This window comes from Mustela nivalis, assembly GCF_964662115.1.
Source record: "Mustela nivalis genome assembly, chromosome: 1".
Classification (NCBI taxonomy): domain Eukaryota; kingdom Metazoa; phylum Chordata; class Mammalia; order Carnivora; family Mustelidae; genus Mustela; species Mustela nivalis.
This window is the reverse complement of record NC_139020.1, coordinates 151,439,336-151,458,267: the sequence shown is the minus strand read 5'-3', so window position 1 is coordinate 151,458,267 and position 18,932 is coordinate 151,439,336.

The following is an 18,932-nucleotide window of genomic DNA, read 5'->3' as shown; positions in this document are numbered from 1 at the left end:
TAGTATTTTACTTGCCCCTTCATATACTCTTATCTGGACAAAATGACAAGACGGAAAAATTCAACACAAAAAAAAGAACAAGAGGCAGTACCGAAGGCTAGGGACCAAATCAATACAGACATTGGTAATATGTCAGATCGAGAGTTCAGAATGACAATTCTCAAGGTTCTAGCCGGGCTTGAAAAAGGCATGGAAGATATTAGAGAAACCCTCTCGAGAGATATAAAAGCCCTTTCTGGAGAAATAAAAGAACTAAAATCTAACCAAGTTGAAATCAAAAAAGCTATTAATGAGGTGCAATCAAAAATGGAGGCTCTCACTGCTAGGATAAATGAGGCAGAAGAAAGAATTAGTGATATAGAAGAACAAATGACAGAGAATAAAGAAGCTGAGCAAAAGAGGGACAAACAGCTACTGGACCATGGGGAGAATTTGAGAGATAAGTGACACCATAAGACGAAACAACATTAGAATAATTGGGATTCCAGAAGAAGAAGAAAGAGAGAGGGGAGCAGAAGGTATACTGGAGAGAATTATTGGGGAGAATTACCCGACTATGGCAAAGGGAACGAGCAGCAAAATTCAGGAGGTTCAGAAACGCCCCTCAAAATCAATAAGAATAGGCCCACACCCCGTCACCTAATAGTAAAATTTACAAGCCTCAGTGACAAAGAGAAAATCCTGAAAGCAGCCCGGGAAAAGAAGTCTGTAACATACAATGGTAAAAATATGAGATTGGCAGCTGACTTATCCACAGAGACCTGGCAGGCCAGAAAGAGCTGGCATGATATTTTCAGAGCACTAAACGAGAAAAACATGCAGCCAAGAATACTATATCCAGCTAGGCTATCATTGAAAATAGAAGGAGAGATTAAAAGCTTCCAGGACAAACAAAAACTGAAAGAATTTGCAAACACCAAACCAGCTCTACAGGAAATCTTGAAAGGGGTCCTCTAAGAAAAGAGAGAGCCTACCAGTGGTAGATCAGAAAAGAACAGAGACCATATACACTAACAGTCACCTTACAGGCAATACAATGGCCCTAAATTCATATCTCCCAATAGTTACCCTGAATGTTAATGGGCTAAATGCCCCTGTCAAAAGACACAGGGTATCAGAATGTATAAAAAAACAAAACCCATCTATATGTTGCCTCCAAGAAACTCATTTTAAGCCCGAAGACACCTCCAGATTTAAAGTGAGGGGGTGGAAAAGAATTTACCATGTTAATGGACATCAGAAGAAAGCAGGAGTGGCAATACTTATATCAGATCAATTATATTTTAAGCCAAAAACTATAATAAGAGATGAGGAAGGACACTATATCATACTCAAAGGGTCTGTTCAACAAGAATATTTAACAATTTTAAATATCTATGCCCCCAACGTGGGAGCAGCCAACTATATAAACCAATTAATAACAAAATCAAAGAAACACATCAACAATAATACAATAATAGTAGGGGACTTTAACACTCCCCTCACTGAAATGGACAGGTCATCCAAGCAAAAGATCAGCAAGGAAATAAAGGCCTTAAATGACACCCTGGACCAGATGGACATCACAGATATATTCAGAACATTTCATCCCAAAGCAACAGAATACACATTCTTCTCTAGTGCACATGGAACATTCTCCAGAATAGATCACATCCTCGGACCTAAATCAGGACTCAACCGGTATCAAAAGATTGGGATCATTCCCTGCATATTTTCAGACCACAATGCTCTAAAGCTAGTACTCAACCAGAAAAGGAAGTTTGAAAAGAACCCAAATACATGAAGACTAAACAGGATCCTTCTAAAGAATGAATGGGTCAACCGAGAAATTAAAGAAGAATTGAAAAAAATCATGGAAATAAATGATAATGAAAATACAATGGTTCAAAATCTGTGGGACACAACAAAGGCAGTCCTGAGAGTAAAATATATAGCGGTACAAGCCTTTCTCAAGAAACAAGAAAGGTCTCAGGTACACAACGTAACCCTACACCTAAAGGAGCTGGAGAAAGAACAAGAAAGAAACCCTAAGCCCAGCAGGAGAAGAGAAATCATAAAGATCAGAGCAGAAATCAATGAAATAGAAACCAAAAAAAAAAAAAAAATAGAACAAATCAACGAAACTAGGAGCTGGTTCTTTGAAAGAATTAATCAAATTGATAAACCCCTGGCCCGACTTATCAAAAAGAAAAGAGAAAGGACCCAAATAAATAAAATCATGAATGAAAGAGGAGAGATCACAACTAACACCAAAGAAATACAAACAATTTTAAGAACATACTATAAGCAACTCTACGCCAACAAATTTGAAAATCTGGAAGAAATGGATACATTCCTAGAAACATATAAACTACCACAACTGAACCAGGAAGAAATAGAAAGCCTGAACAGACCCATAACCAGTAAGGAGATTGAAACAGTCATCAAAAATCTCCAAACAAACAAAAGCCCAGGGTCAGACGGCTTCCCGGGGGAATTCTACCAAACATTTAAAGAAGAACTAATTCCTATTCTCCTGAAAGTGTTCCAAAAAATAGAAATGGAAGGAAAACTTCCAACTCATTTTATGAGACCAGCATCACCTTGATCCCAAAACCAGACAAGGATCCCACCAAAAAAGAGAGCTATAGACCAATATCCTTGATGAACACAGATGCGAAAATACTCAACAAAATACTAGCCAATAGGATTCAACAGTACATTAAAAAGATTATTCACCACGACCAAGTGGGATTTATTCCAGGGCTGCAAGGTTGGTTCAACATCTGCAAATCAGTCAATGTGATACAACACATCAATAAAAGAAAGAACAAGAACCATATGATACTCTCAATAGATGCTGAAAAAGCATTTGACAAAGTACAGCATCCCTTCCTGATCAAAACTCTTCAAAGTGTAGGGATAGAGGGCACATAACTCAATATCATCAAAGCCATCTATAAAAAACCCACCGCAAATATCATTCTCAATGGAGAAAAACTGAAAGCTTTTCCACTAAGGTCAGGAACACGGCAGGGATGTCCATTATCACCACTGCTATTCAACATAGTACTGAGGTCTTAGCCTCAGCAATCAGACAAAAAAAGGAAATTAAAGGCATCCAAATCGGCAAAGAAGAAGTCAAATTATCACTCTTCGCAGATGATATGATACTATATGTGGAAAACCCAAAAGACTCCACTCCAAAACTGCTAGAACTTATACAGGAATTCAGTAAAGTGTCAGGATATAAAATCAATGCACAGAAATCAGTTGCATTTCTCTACACCAACAGCAAGACAGAAGAAAGAGAAATTAAGGAGTCAATCCCATTTACAATTGCACCCAAAACCATAAGATACCTAGGAATAAACCTAACCAAAGAGACACAGAATCTATACTCAGAAAACTATAAAGTACTCATGAAAGAAATTGAGGAAGACACAAAGAAATGGAAAAATGTTCCATGCTCCTGGATTGGAAGAATAAATATTGTGAAAATGTCTATGCTACCTAAAGCAATCTACACATTTAATGCAATTCCTATCAAAGTACCATCCATCTTTTTCAAAGAAATGGAACAAATAATTCTAAAATTTATATGGAACCAGAAAAGACCTCGAATAGCCAAAGGGATATTGAAAAAGAAAGCCAACGTTGGTGGCATCACAATTCCGGACTTCAAGCTCTATTACAAAGCTGCCATCATCAAGACAGCATGGTACTGGCACAAAAACAGACACATAGATCAATGGAACAGAATAGAGAGCCCAGAAATAGACCCTCAACTCTATGGTCAACTAATCTTCGACAAAGCAGGAAAGAATGTCCAATGGAAAAAAGACAGCCTCTTCAATAAATGGTGCTGGGAAAATTGGACAGCCACATGCAGAAAAATGAAATTGGACCATTTCCTTACACCACACACGAAAATAGACTCAAAATGGATGAAGGACCTCAATGTGCGAAAGGAATCCATCAAAATCCTTGAGGAGAACACAGGCAGCAACCTCTTCAACCTCAGCCGCAGCAACATCTTCCTAGGAACAACGCCAAAGGCAAGGGAAGCAAGGGCAAAAATGAACTATTGTGATTTCATCAAGATCAAAAGCTTTTGCACAGCAAAGGAAACAGTTAACAAAATCAAAAGACAACTGACAGAATGGGAGAAGATATTTGCAAATGACATATCAGATAAAGGACTAGTGTCCAGAATCTATAAAGAACTTAGCAAACTCAACACCCAAAGAACAAATAATCCAATCAAGAAATGGGCAGAGGACATGAACAGACATTTCTGCAAAGAAGACATCCAGATGGCCAACAGACACATGAAAAAGTGCTCCATATCACTCGGCATCAGGGAAATACAAATCAAAACCACAATGTGATATCACCTCACACCAGTCAGAATGGCTAAAATCAACAAGTCAGGAAATGACAGATGCTGGCGAGGATGCGGAGAAAGGGGAACCCTCCTACACTGTTGGTGGGAATGCAAGCTGGTGCAGCCACTCTGGAAAACAGCATGGAGGTTCCTCAAAATGTTGAAAATAGAACTGCCCTATGACCCAGCAATTGCACTATTGGGTATTTACCCTAAAGTTACAAACGTAGTGATCCAAAGGGCCAGTGCACCCGAATGTTTATAGCAGCAATGTCCACAATAGCCAAACCTTGGAAAGAACCTAGATGTCCATCAACAGATGAATGGATCAAGAAGAGGTGGTATATATACACAATGGAATACTATGCAGCCAACAAAAGAAATGAAATCTTGCCATTTCGACAACATGGATGGAACTAGAGCGTATCATGCTTAGCGAAATAAGTCAAGCAGCGAAAGACAACTATCATATGATCTCCCTGATATGAGGAAGTGGTGATGCAACATGGGGGCTTAAGTGGGTACGAGAAGATTAAATGAAATAAGATGGGATTGGGAGGGAGACAAACCATAAGTGACTTTTAATCTCTCAAGACAAACTGAGGGTTGCTGGGGGGAGGGGGTTTGGGAGAAGGGGGTGGGATTATGGACATTGGGGAGGGTATGTGCTTTGGTGAGTGCTGTGAAGTGTGTAAACCTGGTGATTCACAGACCTGTACCCCTGGGGACAAAAATATATGTTTATAAAAAATAAAAAATTAAAAAAAAATAAAATAAGACAAAACCAGAAAAAAAAGAACAATATTTTCTTCTCAATAGATGCAGAAAAAAGCATTTGACAAAATCCAGCATCTTTTCCTGATAAAAATACTCAACAAAATAGGGATATATGGAGCACACCTCAACATCATAAAGGCCATATATGAAAGACCCACAGCTAATATCACCCTCAATAGGGAAAAAGTGAGAGACTTTCCCTTACAGTCAGGAACAAAACAGGTATGTCCACTCTCACCATTACTATTTAATAAATTGCTGGAGGTTTTAGCCTCAGCTATCAGACAAGAAAAACAAATAAAATGCACCCAAATCATCAAGGAAGAAGTCAAACTTTCACTATTTGCAGATGACATGATACTCTATGTAGGAAACCTGAAAGACTCCACCATAAAAATACTAGAACTAATTCATGAATCAGCACTATTGTAAGATATAAAACGAATATGCAGAAATCTGTTATCTTTCTATACACCAGAAAAAGAAAACAAGAAAACAATTCCATTTGCAATTACACCAAAAACAATATAATACTGAGGAATGAATCTAACAGAAGAGGTAAAAGATTCATACTCTTGGGGGCACCTGGGTGGCTCAATTGGTTAAACCTCTGCCTTCGGTTCAGGTCATGATGTTGGGGTCCTGGGATCGAGCCCCATATCAGGCTCTCTCCTCAGCAGGGAGCCTGCTTCCCCCACCCCCCGCACCTGCCTCTCTGCCTACTTGTGACCTCTCTCTCTCTATCAAAGAAATAAAATCTTAAAATATAAAAAAGATTCATACTCTGAAAACTATTCAACACTTATGAAAGAAATTGAAGAGGACACAAAGAAATGGAAAAGCATTCTATGCTCATGGATTAGTAGAACAAGCAGTGTTAAAAATGTCTATACTACCCAAAACAATCTACACATTTATTGCAATTACTATCAAAATAACACCAGCTTTCTCCACAGAGCTAGAACAAACAATCCTAATAAATTTTTTATGAAAACACAAAAGATCTTAAATTACCAAAGCAATCCTTAGAAATTAAGAAAAACTGGAGGCATTATAATTCTGGATTTCAAGCTCTATTACAAAGCTGTAATTATCAAGACACTATGATACTGATGCAAAAGTAGACCACAAATCAATGGAATAGAATAGAGAACCCAGAATTGGACCCACAACTATATGGTCTACTACTCTTTCACAAAGCAGGAAAGACTATCCAATATAAAAGACAGCTTCTTCAACAAATGGTGTTAGGAAAACTGGACACCAACATGTAAAAGAATGAAATTAGACCATTTTCTTAGACCATACACAAAAATAAATTCAAAATGTATGGAAGACCTAATTATGAAACAGGAAACCATCACAATACTAGAGGACAACACAGGCAGAAACCTCTTTGACCTCAGCCATTGTGACTTCTTGCTAGACATGTCATCACCAGAGGCAAAGGAAACAAATGCAAAAATCAAAAATGAACTGTTGGCACTTCATCAGGATAAAAAGCTTCTGCTCAGAGAAGGAAACAGTCAACAAAACTAAAAGACAGCCTATGGAATGGGAGAAGATATTTGTGTATGACATATCTGATAAAGAGTTAGTATCTGAAATCTATAAAGAGCTTATCAAACTCAATACCCCCAAAAAATAAATAATCCAGTTTAGAAATGGGCAGAAGACACAAATAGACACTTTTCCAAAGAAGACATCCAGAAGACTAACAGATACATGAGAAGTTGCTCAACATCACTCATCATCAGGGAAATACAAATCAAAACCATGATGAGATACTACCTCAGACCTGTCAGAATGGCTTATACTAACACACACGCGCAGACACACACACACACACACAATAGGTGTTGGCAAGGTTGAGGAGAAAGGGGAACCCTCTTGAGCCATTGGTGGGAATGCAAACTGATGCAGCCATTCTGGAGAACAATACGGAGTTTCCTCAAAAAAGTTAAAAATAGATCTACCCTACCCTTCATTACTAGGTACCCAAAGGATAAAAATATAGGTACCCAAAGGATAAAAAAATACTTTGAAGGGGTACATACACCCCATTGTTTATGGTAACATTATCAATAGCCACACTATTGAGAGAGCCCAAATGTCCAATGTCAATCAACTGATACATGGATTAAAAAAGAGGTGGTATGTGTACACACACACACACACCCACACACACACACACAGAGGAATATTGCTCAGCCATGAAAAATGAAATCTTGCTATTTGCAACAACATGGATGGAGCTACAGTATATTATGCTAAGTGAAATAAGTCAGTCGAAGAAAGACAAATGCCATATGATCTCACTCCTATGTGAAATGTAAGAAAGAAAACAGATGAACACATGGGAAGGAGGAGAAGGTAAAGAGGGAAATAAACCATAAAATACATAAAATAAATGATAGAGAACAACCGGGGTTCATGGAGAAAGCTGGGTAAAAGAACAGGGTAGGTGGGATGTGGGTATTAAGGAGGGCACTTTTTGTGATGCACACTGGATATTGTAAGTAAGTGATGAATCCCTGAATTCTACTCCAGAAACCAATATTACGCAGTATGTTAATCAAGTGAAATTTAAATTAAAACAAAAAGTCCAATAAAGATCTAGTTTATAACAATAAAAATATTAATAAAATCTCAGAGGAAAAGGTATGAATTTTAATTATTTAGAATAATTTTAATTATTTTTCATTTTAATCAATTTTAACAAAATAAGGTTAATATTTTGTTATTACTTATATTACATATTACTTTTGAAAAAAAAAGAAATATGGAGATACATATCAGGAAAAAGTTTTTTTTTTTTTTTTAAAGATTTTATTTATTTACTTGACAGACAGAGATCACAAGTAGGCAGAGAAGCAGGCAGAGAGAGAGGAGGAAGCAGGCTCCCTGCTGAGCAGAGAGCCCGATGCGGGGCTCGATTCCAGGACCCTGAGATCATGACCTGAGCGGAAGGCAGAGGCTTAACCCATTGAGCCATGCAGGTACCCCCAAAAGTTTTTTACAAATGTAAAAAACGTATGCCTCTGTAGAGTAGGACTGAATGCGGAAAGATTTTTAAGTTCTTTTAGTACCATTTGATTTTAATAACTATTTATTTGAATAATTTGATAAGGAAAATAATTGAATAGTTTTATCTGAATTAGGTTGGATTCCTGACTGACTCAGTTAGTTGTAACCTTGGACAATTTACTTAACATCTCTGTGCTTCGATGTCTTCATCTGAAAGTGCAGATTACAATAATGCCTACCTTGAAGGGTTATTATGAAGATCACCTATAAAAATATATAAACAGCATGTAACATGTGTGGCATTCTGTAAATACTCAAACAAAAAATCTTATTTTCTCTCCCTCCTCTTGCCTCTTTACCTGAATTAAGAGCTTTCATTGAACAGCGCAAGGCTAATAAGGTTCACAGTGGGCATGGTCCAGTATCTATCTCAGTATACCCCTAAGAAGCTATTTGGAAAATATATAACTGTCTTAATCCTAGAAGCTTAGCTGTGTACTGGGTCTACTTAATGCAATAAAAAGAACCAGTAACGGAGTAAGAGGCTAGAAGGAAAACGTTAACACACCAAATATCTTCTGCAGGTTATAAATTATCTCATAAGGAAAGTAATTTTCCAAAGGTCAGAGATAACATATTCTGTCAACAAATTTCTATGATGCAAAAGTTATATTAAATGTTACCTTAGCTATTTCTTAAAAGAAATACACAAAAATAACTGAAAAGAGTGAAGAGACCATTTAACATTTAATAACATTGCTTTTGTATATTAAAAGCACAATGGTATATGGGCTCGCTGTAATTGTTCCAAAATACATTGGTATTTCTTGGTCCAGGAAGGAATGAAATGGTAGATTTCAAAGACATTTTTAACTCTTATAATGAGAGAAGTTAAGAGCATGTTTATGCTGCCCACCCTCTAGTCTCTTTCTATATATTTAGGCTCAGTTTAAGGAGTGTCAGCCTACTAACGTTGCCTGGCAAAGACCTACTCCAGCCCCTGAAGGAGGCCCCCGGGAAAGCTTCTCACTGTCACAGGATTCCTGATTAGGATCCTATTTCACACTGAATGACAGCATGAGAATAGCAGAAGTCCCCAGAGAAAGCTACTGTTTGTCTCTGCCGAAAACACAGTAATTCTCCTTCATGGCTCCTACAACACATCATTTGTGATTTCTTTTCTGATCCACTGATGTCATACCTGGTGTGGGGAACAAAGGACTGAAGTTAATAAAGAGCCATTAACTTCAGTCCTTTGTTCTATCAGTCCTATCACCTGATCTCTAAACATTAGCAAGTGAAAGCTAATGCTTGACAATAAAACTTATCCTTTGTCCACTGCGGTTTCCAGATGCCATATTTAGGCCTCTCTAACATTCTCCAGTGCTTGTAAAAATTCCTGTTTGGTGTCAGAAGACACTCTTGCTGTCACTGTATCAGCCTAGAGAGCTTCCTCGGAAACTTGCAAAGCAGCCAACAGTAACTTCTTTTTGAAGTTTTGGAGAGTTCCATAAACTTTCTTTGGAATACACAAACACCATCCACTATATCTCCTGCTTCCCCCTGTGAAGTCTGCAGCACCATCGTTCCCTAGGGAAGGAAGGTACTTGGATTATTTTTAGCCTTGTTCAAAGCAAGAAGTTGCAGAAGCCTCAAGACAGACTCAAGTTTCCAGGAGCACTTAGGCTATTTTGCAGAATTATATGGAATATTATTCAAAAAGGTGGCCAACAATGGAGGTCATTTTCAAAGCAGCAGTGAAGCTCTCCCTCCATAAAATTGAGGTATACCTTGCCCAAGACTCATCTAATCACATGTGCATAAATGTATATGCCCTGTTATAGATACCCTGTGTATATTGACTAATGTCTATCATTTCTTGAGCACCTGCTATGTACCAGGCTATTTTGTTTAATTCTCTTAACAACCCAGTAAGATTGCTGCATTATTAGCATCCCTGTATTCTGAGACAGATGCATAGGGCCATGAGACTTATATATGATAGCACATATTCAAACTCAAGAAAACTTGTGTTAAACATGTCTTTTTATTCTAATGCTTTGACATCTTGGGGCCTTGCTGACTTAAAGGGATTTCCCCACCAAGAGCTAGCCAATTCTTAGAGACAGTAAAGGACTGGCCTATGCAAACCAACCAATCTAGAACTTATAACCCAGCCAATTCATCTATCAGGCTCCCACAATGTAGGCCACTGTCCTCCCACCTAATCACCCCAGAAGTAGACACTAAAAGCTTTTACCTATGTATTCCCCTAGTTCTCTCTGTGCCCCAATCAACCTTAATGCTTCCCTGCATGGCATGGTGTATCCTTCCTTGAGGGCTGTGCATAACGAGCCATCTTTCCAATGACAATCATCTTCTGATCTGTTGGCCTCACCTTACCTAAATAATAAAACCTACACTTAGAAACAAGCCTGACTCCAAAGTTCAGTACTTCCAGATGTCACTGGCTTTCTTAGAGGCTTATGATGTGCCAGGCACTCTACCCATCAGGACCTGGACTAGACTGAGACAAGCAAGGCAGGTAGAGTACAAGATACACTCAGGTCCATGTAAGTGCTGGTTCCTCAATGATGTATGTGCTTCTTTTCCTGGGTGCCCATGTCCATGGGCAATACAGATGAAAGATCCAGGTTCTGTGCTCAATCTCATGGAAGAGAGAGGCAGGTAAACCAACAATTAGAACGCAGCACACAGGACACTGGGCTAGAAGTTTGTGTGGGTGCCGTGGGAGTCCAGGGAGAGATTCCTGACTCTGGGTGGGTAGAAGGAGGAATCATTAAAGTGAGCTCTTAGCAAAGGAGTCCCTTTACTGGTCACTCAACGCATGGCTCCCAAAAGTTAGGGCTTGGGAGCAGATGTGCTAACATACGTGCAACCAAAGTGTTCTTTATTAACAGTGGAATTTTTATTTCTAAATTCCATAAAAATCCTTAATGAAATTGCATCCCATCTCCCACTGTGATCTTTCAAACACTTTAAAAGGTCAATTCTTTTACAAAGCAATATTTCATTGACTTTGAGGGACATCAAAAGTGTCCTGGTTTGGATGATAAATTATAGGATTTCCCCATCTATGAATGACTTGAAGAACACTGGGGAACAGAATGGGAGAGCATAATATAGAGTAGCACAGCATAGCATACTTCTGTTAGAACTTCTGGGAGTCTTAGGCATCATTTCATCAACCCTTTATTGGCAAATGTGGATACTAAGGCCCTGGAAGCTTAAACAATTTATACAACACCATTAATTGCAAAGTTTAGACTTGACTTCAAGTTGTCCCACACTTTAAAACCTTCCCATAAAACCTCCTGAATGATGTATGCTTTTTCAAGTCCATCCACATCCTATGGCAATATCACTGATATTAATGACAAAGATAAAGTGTATTAGTATCCCCTAATCCTTAGTAACCAACAGCTAATTTCAAACCATGATTAACATCAGAGGCAGATGCAATAGTAAAAGAAAAGAAAGCCTCCATATCTTTTATATTAATAAGAAAATGGGCGCATATAAAAAAACATTTGCTATCTCTGTCTCTCCTTGCCCATCTCTTCTGCCTTCCCTCTTTCATCTGAATCCTTCCCATCTAAATTTTAAGGAAACCACTCAACACTTTCTCATATTTCTCTTTAACCAGCAGGAAGACTTAGAATCTATTTTGCCATAGGTCCACAACTTAAGTTTTGAACTACTCTGTTGAAGTCCTAGCCAGCTGAAAACCTCTCTTGCCTGATTTTGAAGATGTACACTGCAAGTATTAAACACATCAACAATTACAAAAACAATTTAGTGCTGAATTTCCCCCAGCTGCAGCTCAGAGGACACCTCAGGTGGCATGAAAGAAATGAGACTGTCAGATTGCTTTGTACCCAGGTCAGGCTGACCTCCAAACAGTCAAATTACTAAAGTCCGAATGCCAAAAGTTAAGTAAACAACACAGAGCACTGGAAACTACAATAAACAGATTGAGAGCTAATACAAAACCCAAGATTTAGAATTAATATGAACTTAGTGGCTGGCTGCCTCCACAGCCACTCCAATAGCAGCACCACACAACTGTCAAGCATGTTTGAGTTCTGATATGGTAACATGTCTGTCTTTGTGAACTAAGGAAAACTTTACACTGGCCAAAAGATGCAACTAAGTGGAAGAAAAAAAAAATGTAAGTACTGGTTTCGAGGTGGAAGAGACTCTGGAGAAGGAACATTAGAAGAGTGAATACATTCACAAATTTTATTATATAGACCAAGATGCATGCTGACATCTTCTGTGGATGGTAGGATCCAAGTTTAAACTCTCATACTAAGAGAGGCTGGAAGAAAACAAATGAAGAGGAATAAATTAGCCTAATCAGAGGGTTGGATAATAAAGCAAAGAAATATGCTCTGTATCCAACCTTAGAGAGTCAGGTGTGTGAGCAAATAATATACTCACATTTATGTTAAGGAGTTGCTAAAAACTGAATGCTTGTGTCTCCCCCAAATTCACATGTTGAAGCCCTAAACCCCAAAGTTGGAAGTGGAGCCTCTTGGTGGTAATTGGGTTACCAGACATGGAATCAGCTGGCACTTTGACCTTAGACTTCCCAGCCTTCAAAATAATGGCATTTTGTTATGGCATCCTGAGCAACTGAGTCAGATTTTGGTACTGAGAAGTGGGTGCTGCATAAAAAATACCTAATCATGTGAAATTAACTTAAGAATTGGGTAATGGGTAGTGGCTGGAAGTGCTTTGAGGTACATGCTAAGACAATCGCATTGAGATCCCAGATGGAAATGAAAACTATATTATTGGAGACAAAATAATAAAGGACTTGGCTGAAATGTGTTCTAGTGTTTTGTGGAAGATGGAAATTTTAAGTGATAGATATTTAGCAGAGGAGGTTTCTCAGCAAGGCATTGAAGGTATCACTAATGGGTGGGACCTCATTATGTCCATAGTGGTCTTATAAGACAAGAAAGGGAAAGAGCTATCTCCCTCCTCCTCCACATCACTGAGGAAAGACCATGTGAAGACATGGTGAGGGACTGGAACTTGACTATTGGAAAAATTATAAGCAGATCCATATTGCAAAAGGTGAGAAAGCTTGTTCTGAAATGAAGACCATGGGTATGACTGAATAGTCATTTGATAAAGAGATCATAGGCACCACTCTTGGACTGAAGCAGCCATCTCAGCAGATGCCAGGAATAGAGGTGGGCTTATGCAAGCGAGACACTGCCATCTGGTACTAAAAGGGACAGAAAAAGCAAGACCAAATGAAGGAAGGCTTGCTGAACTTCTTTAATCACGCTGGACTGGATCATACAGCTATTTGGTCTGTGAACATGAATTCTTCTTTAAGAAAAGGGAAGAATCATCCTCTAAGTGATTCAAAAGTGATCATAACTACCTCTGCTGCCCTGACTGCTGCCTAGAACCTTGGAAATGGACCTGGTCAAGGTCACAAAGCCTTCTGCTACCTGGCAAAGCTCTAAGGGCTGGACTAGCAACCCAGAGGGTCTGGTGATGGAACTACCACTTCTGTGGTTAGAGAAGATGGGACCACCACCCCAGTGTGCCTGGAAGACAGAGCATTGAACCACAGATCACTTAGAACTTGCCTTGTTAGGTTTCTTACTTTCTTGGGGCACTTTCACCCTTTACTTCTTTCTTATTTCTCCTTGTTGGAATGGGGTATCTATTTTATGCCTGCCCCACCATTGTATTTTAGAAGCACATAACTTGTCTTATTTGACAGATTCACAGCTGGAGAGGAGTTTTGCCTCAGGATAAGTTATTTCTCCAGTCTCTCATATCTGATTTAGATGAGACTTTTAAACTTTGGCTTTACAGTTAATAATGTTGGAATGAGTGAAAACTTTGAGGGTGTGAAGATGGAATAAATGTATTTTGCATGTGAGAAAGACATAAGGAGTAAGAGTGGATTGCTGTGGATTGAATGTTTGCCCCCACAAATTCACATATTGAAGTCCTAATCCCCAGTGTGATGGTATATGGATATGAAGGTGATTAGATGGTGATTAGAGTTAGATTAGGCCATGAGGGCGGGACCTCATTATGTCCCTAGTGCTCTTATAAGACAAGAAAGAGAAAGAGCTATCTCCCTCTTCCTCCACATCACTGAGGAAGGGCCATGTGAAGACATGGTGAGGTGACCATACTCAAGCCAGGAAAAGAGCCTTCACCAGGAGTTGATCAGTTAACACCTTGACCTTGGATTTTCCAGCTTCCTGACTGTTAAAAAAAAAAAAAAAGAAATGTGTTGTTTACGATATTTTTTTATGGCAGCTTGTGTAGACCAAGACAGTGATATGACTTTTCATGTAACCAGTTTTGAAGTAAGTAGATCACCTGAAGTAGTCCTTGGCATCATGCAAGAACAACCAGTCTAAAATAAAAGCAATGGGGGTTCTGGAGGGAAGATCCACACTCAATAGAAAAGTTCTACAGAAACTGATGAAACTGATGAGAGTGCGGAGGTCTTGACCCTTTATTGTCCATTGGCAATGTAAGCTAGTTTATAGTTCCCTTTGGAATTTTTAACAAGAATCAGGTGTTGGAGACCCAGAAAAATGTCCACTGCATGAAAGTACTGCATGCTGAGTTGGTGATATTGGAAGCCTGTCATTGATTTAGATAGGGAAGGTAAAACCCTGGTGTTGAATATTTCTCTTACTATGCTCATCAGGCATAGAGAAACTATGGACTAGAGTGCCTCCAGAATTCCTTTATAGTATGGAAGGAATTGTTTTATTTTATTATATTTTATTTTATTTTATTTTATTTTATTTTATTTTATTTTATTTTATTTTATTTTATTTATGTTGCTTCCTTAGTCCTAGTAAGGCCTGAATGGAGATAATCTTACACTATTTTAGATTACAGATCTGCAATGGCTTTTCAGGAGGTTTAATGTATGGATCATATTCAAGAATGAGACATAACTGTATGAAATTTTAGGAATTGAGGTTTGAAAATGGAGATGCTAAAGCTCAGTAAGTACAAGGCACATGTAAGAATAAACCTATCACTAAACTAGAGTCCTATCTGACCATGGTTCGAAGTTTTGGTGGTTATTGCCCAAGGGGTCATATTATACTACACCATATTTGTCCCTAATTTATCTTTTCTCAAGTGTGAACTTGGAGGGCAACCTTCTGCAAAGCAGGGGTAGATTTATCAGGGTGACTGTGCTGGGTAAGTCCTTTCTATATGCCCATTGGTTGGTTGGGGCTCAGTCCTCAATTTGGCCCAACAGGTCTTCTCCCAGCCCATGAACTATATGTTCAACTGGCCATGACTTCTTAGGAGCTGCAGACTCACCCCGCTCTGAGACTGGCCCTTCAGTGTCTGTACAGTAACTCCGCAGCAGCTCAACTGCCCATCCTCAACCCTTATCTATAGACAGATGTCCATGAGTCTCAATGTCTAGCTCAAAAATGGACTTCAAGTGCCATAGCCAGGACATTTCTGCCTTGTTTCTCCTAATTCCCATAAGTGAACTCTTTCTTGGCTCTACCTAACTCAATCTCAGCTTGTGTGATGAACAGCCAGGCTGGACAATGTACAAGAACACTCTTTTCTGGGGTACTCCAATAGGCAACATCACATCTGCATTTAGATGTGTTGTTCTTTGACTGAAGTGTGTTACGAGCTGTATTTGAATTTGTGCAATATCTGGCCTAATTTTTCTTATTTTGACTGCACTGAATAATTATTTATAAGATCTAACTTAATGCAGCCTGAGACTGAGATTGCCAGACAAAATTACTGGTTTTATATATGAGACAAATAAAGATGATTCTGTGGGTAAATATTTTTGTGTATTTGGCTAAATACATGGGGAAAGGCAGTGATTGACTTAATTGTGCCTTATGTGTTGTTGAGTATTCCTTCATTTAAAAGAATATATATTTCTGATAAGTTTATTCTCTACCCTAATTTCAAACCCATGAAACTTGTAGAAATTGCTGTTATTTATTTAAAAAAATAAAAAGCAGAGGGGTGCCTGGGTGGCTCAGGGGGTTAAGCCTCTGTCTTCAGCTCGGGTCATGATCTCAGGTTCCTGGGATCCAGCCTGCATCCACATCCAGGCTCTCTGCTCAGCAGGAAGCCTGTTTCCCCCTCTCTCTGCTTGCCTGACTGCCAACTTGTGATCTCTCTCTCTGTCCAATAAATAAATAAAATCTTTAAAAAAAATAAAAAGAAGAAACATAGCCAAAAATAATAAAATGCTGAGAAGTATTAACTCCGTGTATCTATCCATCTCTTCCAGCTCATTGTCCCATTCTACAAAGACAACAGCTTTAACTTCTTCTTCTCATAGATGTTTCATGATTGTTTACACTTATGTTGATCTTTAATATGTCCATTTTAAGACCTTGTCTATTAGCTTCCTGCTCAAGATACGTTTAGAATTTTTATACTTATTTCAACTTGTCTTTTCTGTTTCCTTCTGCCACCACCTCCTAATTTTTATGGTTCTATAAATATTTTAGCTTCCATTTCATCTGCCCTTCTAAAATTTTAAAAATACACTGAAACTTCTTTTTCTTTTCATCATTTTGAGCATCATGTCTCGAATACCCATATTATAAGATAGTAATATTACTGCACTCCTCTTCCTTTCCCACTACTAGATTCTGACAGCTCCCATTTTGCTTTGTCATTGCTGAAGCAGCCAATCTTTTCTGTAATCTTAATAATGTGTTCTGTTCTTAGTTTGTTGATTTTCTCCAGTATCTGAAAGGCAGTAAAGATCCTTGAAGTGAGGCAAAGCCCAGAGCAATCAGGTGCTTCCTTCCACTTAAAAACTGTGTGACAGTGGGCAAATCACAAGAACTTGCTAGACTTTCCAATATGGCAGCCTCTTTTCATGTATGTCTATTTGCATTTAAATTAATAGTGGAGTCAAATATTAAGTTTAGAATTCAGTTCCTTGGTCATACTACCCACATTTCAAGTGCACAATAGCTCCATGTGGCTAGTGGTTACCATGTCAAACAGTACAGATACAGAAAATTCCCATCACCATGGAAATTTCTATTTCTGTATTCTAGACTGTGGGTTCTTAGGAGGTGAGATGGGGAAGATAAACTAGATGACCCCCCAGCTGCCTCCTGACTCTTAACCTCTAAGCTTCTGCAACCAAAGGTGACTCTTCCCAGAGTTACTGAGAAAACCCTCCCCAAAGCCAAGATTGGTTAAAGGTGCATAAAACAAGTAGCAGGAAGAAAATAAGAGGTGAATTCAGACATATAAGGTTCAGGCTAGAAGGAAAAGGGAATGCAGTCCCTTCAGAGATCTGCTTCAGGGTAACAGACAGGGGCAGATGGCAAGTGTTCAAGCAATGTTTTCAGGTTGCTATGATCACTGTTATTCATACTCATGAAACTTGTTCAAGGTTAGTCTAGTATGTGCCATGTGATATTTTCCCTTTCCAAGGGCTTTTCCCCTACTTAGACATTTTTACTTGATTTTAAACAAATAAAAACTACATAGACCCGAACAGACTAAGTGCTATCGAAGTTAGAAATCAGAATGCTTTGCTTTTTGTTAGTTTTGCAACATTAATCATTTTGATGGCAGCAGCAAATAAGCAAAGAACTGATGTGTGCAAATAAATGTCATGCAGAGGAACAAATCAAAGGAGATTATGTGTGTAATTTGCTTGTTTCCATGCCAGATACGTGGAGATGCTTGGTGATTAGCTATGCAGCATTATGACCAGAGGACCAATGTGTCTCCAGCAAAAGAAATATCTCAAATCCCTTATGTCAGGAAGCAACCCCATCCGCAGTTCTGCCCCTGCGACTCAGCTCTCACCACTGTGGGAAGGCACATGGATGGGGTGGGACGGAAGAGATGATGAAAAGTAAGAGCTGAAAAATGATATATAGAAGGGCAATTACTAAAGCCAATTAGTAAACTTTGGCTTCTCTACTATTATAAAAATAGGCAAAATACCATCATTGGATTGCCAGCACTGTGCCAATTGCATGCAATTTAAGCAGGTCCTTAAATGGACTAATGTGTCCAATTCTGTGGTATCTTATGTGCCACTATATCCCTGCTAAGCACTTAGTGCAGTGCCTGGGACCCATTAGGTGGCCAGTGAATACGGACGTGTAATTGGCCCCATGGCAATTGTAGAGTCTGATGGAAGCACAGAGATGTGTTGACCGACAGTGGATTTTCTGAGCTAAGTATCAGACCTTGCTACAATTTCACTCCTGGGAAACAGATGGGCTTCAGCTCCTGCAGGCTTTTTAAGCCTCCTTCTTCATGGCACAGAAATCATACTCCATGTCAGTACACACACATCTGGGCTTTGGGCTTTGGTTCTCTTTTTGTTTTTGCAACATAAACAACAAATCTCTAAGATCCTATGCTGAGAAATTATTAAAATAATATGAATATTTATAAAATATTTAATCTCTGAGGCCTCAGCTTTGATAAGCAAGAGACAGTAAAAGGCAATGAGGGTAGTTGATTTGAGGAAGAGAAGTCACAACTGATAGAACGAATATTTTCCAGTGATAGTGATCACATCACAGATGTTGACATCATTCGCACTTGTCCTCTCTCACTCCCACCCACTAGCTTCTCTGCCAGTCTTGAGGCCCGGAAGGTCTAATCCCTTACATGGTTGGGAGCCCCTCAGCCCCTGGATTCTGACAGGGTCTACCAGTGGGAGGTTTCAGCAGGAGCTTGGGACAGGAGGAATCAT